General features: G+C 41.3%; 1 pseudogene across 1 annotated transcript; it reads left to right on the forward strand.

Annotated features, from left to right (window-relative positions):
* Positions 1–2,714: 2,714 nt before the first annotated feature.
* LOC148024443 (putative F-box protein PP2-B12) lies at positions 2,715–4,840 on the forward strand (annotated as a pseudogene). Its single transcript, XR_015693311.1, has 3 exons — positions 2,715–3,271; positions 3,830–3,948; positions 4,233–4,840. The product of XR_015693311.1 is annotated as a putative F-box protein PP2-B12 (transcript).
* Positions 4,841–5,243: the final 403 nt, after the last annotated feature.

The raw sequence follows: 5,243 nt of genomic DNA on the forward strand, positions 1-5,243 counted from the left end.
ACAACTATTTTAGTCCATATCCAGACACCTTCGGAAGGCTAAAATAAACTCACAAAGTCCACTCTTAGATGGCATCAAGGCCTTTGGAAAATCCATTCGAGCTCATAGGGGGTTAGCTAGTCCTAACATGCCTAATGAATTATGGCCAGAGCCCCCCTAGCCCCTCGGCATCTCCTAGCATACAAGTACCTATAGAGAGACATCTCATGTTGAGTGTTGGTCCTACCAATCCAGAATGGTAATCCAACTTCCTTGGTGAAGAGCTAGTGCATCGAACCTTCTACTCTTGCTTTCCCTATCTCTCACACTGTTCCTCTATACCCCTCTCTTTTACATTTCTCTTGTCTATTCTCTCTCACTCTACCTCTCTATCTCTCTCTTGCTATCTTACTTCCCTTGCCTCTCCCCAACATACACACACACACACAAAATCTTACTTTTATTGTGTGTGTGTGTGTGTGTGTGTGACCAGTAGCGCATAAGAAGTTGAACAATGAATAGGCTAAGCCTTAGAGGCTTGAGGCTTTATATAGCATTTGGCTTGCTTCATTACTTAGCAATGTTTTGCTCCTTCAGGTGCTCACTTTGCTTTGTCAAATCGAATTGGGACTGGCATCTTGCCTTTGTGGATTTATCAATCTAACAATTGACATATTTTTCATGAGACTAATGACAATGGTGGTGATGATGTCCTTTGAGATGATGTTGTCGATGATGAAGAGGGGGAAAGAAAAGACAATGGCCATTTATCAGAAAGGAAAAGCTTTTAATCTGTTAAGCCTTTTTTAATGCTAAGGTTGTTATACTTGAGTGTTCTTTAGCTTTGTGTGTGGTCCTTTGCTTTAAAACATGTTCATGGCTTCTCAAAGAGACTTTGGTCATCATAAATACCCTCTACAATGGTGATGCCAATTGCTTTAGCGCCCTTGCTCATGAGCTTATAGGAGATTGGCCCCAACACACAACCCCATTCCAAATCGTGGCATATGATATGTGGTGGAGTGGATTGAATTGTCCTAAGTCTAGCTTGCTTGAGGGAATCACCATGCCTAATCTAATCCTTCCACGAATGAACCCTACACTATAACTAGTAGTAAATCGATGCCTTGATAAGTCTCACACACACACACACACACACACACACACACACACACATTCTCTCTCTCTCTCTCTCTCTCTCTCTCTCTCTCTCTCTCTCTCTCTCTCTCTCTCTCTCTCTCTCTCTCTCTCTCTCTCTCTCTCTCTCTCTCTCGGGTCCAACAAATTGGCAACAATGTATGTGGACTCATTTGCAAAGCCATATTGCAAAGGAGGCCACATTCACAATATTTTTGATCATCCCAAAACCTTAACCCTCCTAGGGTCATATGTCCACTTGAATTTTTCTATCTACTAATGTAGTTGCATAATGAGTCTCCTCTCTTGAATTTTTCGATCTACTAAAGTGATTGCTTAATGAGTCTCATCTCTTTAGATGCACTCTCCACACAACCCTACATCACACACACACCCTTATTAAAGGCATTCCAAAAAGTACAGTACACTTCCCCAACATGATCAAATTGAAAATTTCCTCTATTATTTACACTGCGTATGCTACATTAGTGAAAGCATTAAGTGTGGTCTTTTTGGGTCTATTTGCTTAATGGATTAATATGACGATAAATTATATTGCTAACTTTGGTAAAATTTCTTTGAAGAGGAATTGAGTTGCTTGATTACTCTATATAACAATCTACTTACTTCATGATTTGATGACTTGACAACTTGACTTAGAAGCACATAAATGGACCTTTAGTGTGTACCCAAACATGCAATCACTACAATACACTTATTTTACTATTATAATTAAATTATGGCCATAGATGTAGTCCTTAGTAATTGCCCTACCTTCTTGATGTATATGAGGTATCGGTTTATGTAAGTCTTCATAAATGCTTGCCAATTTATATTTTCTATCACAATGATTCTAGGGCTTTAGCCGATGGAATTGATTAGGAACTTACTATAATTCAAGCACACATCACATAGATAAAGATGGTTTATAAAATGACTGTCACTTTATAGCCTCCCCAAACATGACCAAAAGTTATGAGCATGTAAGGTTTTGTCTGCAAGGTATATTCAACAACCTTTGACTCGACAAGATTTTGCGAAAATGAAGATACATAAAGTGTGAATTGTTTTACTCACACAAAACTTATAATCAACATTTAAGAATGTGTCATACATGCAAGTAGCTTTCAAATATGTATCATCACAAACAAAAATGCCCTTTGTTGCATGCGAAGTGAACGATTCCTTATTATTTTTGTGAGCATAGGGAAGCAACCATGTGGTGCAAAGCGAGTGAGACGTAGCCTTGTGAATTTTGAAATAATGCCAATCGTGTGAAGCATGGTTAGCAAGCCTTGCATGTAAAGCTCACACACACACACACACACACTCTCTCTCTCTCTAAATAAATGTATAGTATAGCCAATGGGATTCTAACTCACCTAGTTTGAGGTTGATAGGCGTGTGAGTTGAAGCCCTGAGGTATGCTTCTCGTGCAATATAAGAAAATATCTACTCACATTTAACAATTAGATAGCACAAAGATTATATACCTGGAGCCTAGGCTACAGAGGATATAAGAAAGGGATCGTCCAAGAGGACTCTAGACTCAATGTATTACATACTTTTACGGTCCATATAGGCCAAGGCCTATTTATACACTCGCATAGATTTGGGACCAAACCGATTGATCCAACCTTAAGTGTCGAATACAAAAGGGCACACGTCTATGGCTAACAAAATAACTTTCATACCGGCGGTGATTCTAAACCCCAAGGCTTTCTTTGTTTCCCTCCTCCCCCCCTCGAGAGGCAGGGATGGCGCCCCCGCTGCCCCTTCTTGCCTCAGTCTCCTCAATCTTTCGAAGGACTGCATCTCGCGCATCTTCCGTCTCCTGAGTATACCCCAAGGCCCCACCCGCAGGCATGCGTCTGCAGAGGCCCGCCATGGCCTCCTCGATCTCCCCAAGATATGCCTCCTGCGCATCATCTGTTGCCTCAGCGTTGCCGACGCTTGCCAGCTCCGCCTTGTCTGCAGGGCTCTTCGAGCGGCGGTCGACGCAGATGATACCTGGGAGCTGCGACTTCCCGTGGGATACAAGAAGATCCTCGAAGATGGTCTCAGCCATAGCCATAGCCGTACCATCTCCTATCTTTCCAAAAAACAACTATACCGGCACTTGTACGAGGGCATCCTTCTCAATAATGGTACCCTGGTAACATTCTCGCTGTTTCCTTTTTCATGTTTTGCTTCACTGTGTTTGTAAGATGGCATCTGAGTGCATTAGGGCTTAAGTAATTGCAAACAGTAGAGGCTTCTGGTAACTGCAAATGAAAAAGTAAAGGTTTTGATACTTTTCCGATGATACCTAACCTGCCAGAACAGTTGAATACGCAAGGATTATGGGAGAATTTGAATAAACAAGGATTTTGATATATTGGGTTCAATCACAAGAAGTTTTTGACAAATACCCTGTAAAATCCCCACATTGTGAATTACGACAACATCAAGAGCTTCACGAGGGAGAGATGTGTCACGAGGGAGAGACGTGGGGGCCAGAGGCCCCCCTCTTCCAGCCCTCTCTCCAGCCGCACCTAGCTAGGTATGGGGTGCCTACCTGGCAGAAGCTCATGATGTTGAACACTGTAGGATAAAATAAGGGAAAAGGGCCCCTTTTTTCACATGGGAACATGTCAAAAACTTCTTGGATATCCTTGTGTGTGCCAAATTTGTATCCTGTAGTGATCTCATGTGCTTGAGGTTTTCCTACCAGGCTTACTGGGTTGATCTGAATGCACATGAAGCATGCTTCATGCTGTCTGCCAGAGCGTTGCAAATTGTCTGGATAGATGATCCACGGTATTGGAAGTGGCGACCTATAGAAAATTCAAGGTCAGCCTCTGTTACATTATTTGTCTTACTTTGCTCAGCCAATCCTTGAATGTGATGACTACTATGAGGAAACAAACGTTCTGCACAAGTTGCTTAGTGTAGATGTTGTGAATAATTCAAGGTCAGCTTGTGTTACATTATTTGTCTTACTTTGCTCAGCCAATCCTTGAATGTGAAGACTACTGTGAGGAAACAAACATTCTGCTCAAGTTGCGTAGTGTAGATGTTGTGAATAAAGTTGAATTTTGTCTCCAGAAAAGACATCAATGTTACTAGTTTGGCAGGTTCAAAGAGGGGGCTTACCTGGAGAGGGTATGTTGGTTTGAAGTGGGGGGGGGAATTTGAGACCGTCTTCCAGCCTGGATCTTATTCAGTGTCATTCAGCATTAGTGGTTCCCTACACGGCTGGTCTCTTGCTCCAGTAAGATTCAGCCTTTCTACATCGAATGGGTATAGCATTGAATCTGCAAGGTTCTTGGAAGAAAATGAAGCAAGCATTGAACAAGATGTGTTGGCACCAACCAGAGCATGTGATAGTTGGACAGAGTACGATGTTGGAGAGTTTCTGGTGGAAAAGGAGATGCCTGTCAAGCTACAGTTCAGTATGCTAGAAATTGAAAGTGGCTGCTGGAAGTACGGGCTACTTCTCGAGGGGGTGAAGGTAAGGCCAAGTCATGTGGATCACAAGGACAGTTCTAAAGTGAGTCAGATATGTTAAACTACGAAGTCCAAAATCATCAGCACAACTTGTGCATCTTGTATGTAAAGACCGACTCCACTCAGTTGTACATGTTTCCACACATTATCTATGACAATTCTTACTAGTAACTTCATTCTAGCAGCACTCCAAGCATAAATTCGTTGAGATTATTACACACCTTGGAAAAGCAAATCTTTAACCTGAATAGCTTGAAACTTTGTGGTACAAACTATCACGTCATTATAAAGTTTACTACTAGCAACTTGTTTGGCAACCATGAAAGTGTACAAGGACAAAGTATTGCAGTAAGATAATGGGAGTTTTGATTTCTTCCTAACAATGGTGGTTTAGTTTCAAAAGATGTAGACTTCCATTAGATGAGTTTCGACTTTATATTATATGTTTAGGCAACATTAGGGGTTTAGTTTCAAAAGATGTAAACTTCCATTAGATGAGTTTTTTCGACTTTATATTATATGTTTAGGCAACATTAGGGTTTTCATCCTTTCCATTCATTGGCATTAGGGTTTCCATCCTTCCATTCAATGTTTTAGACCTGTGATATAATGCCAAAACTTAGTCTTGGCATTGATTG

Source organism: Lygodium microphyllum, chromosome 15 (genome assembly GCF_053477565.2).
Source record: "Lygodium microphyllum isolate KBCC chromosome 15, Lygodium_microphyllum_v1.1.10, whole genome shotgun sequence".
NCBI classification, from domain to species: domain Eukaryota; kingdom Viridiplantae; phylum Streptophyta; class Polypodiopsida; order Schizaeales; family Lygodiaceae; genus Lygodium; species Lygodium microphyllum.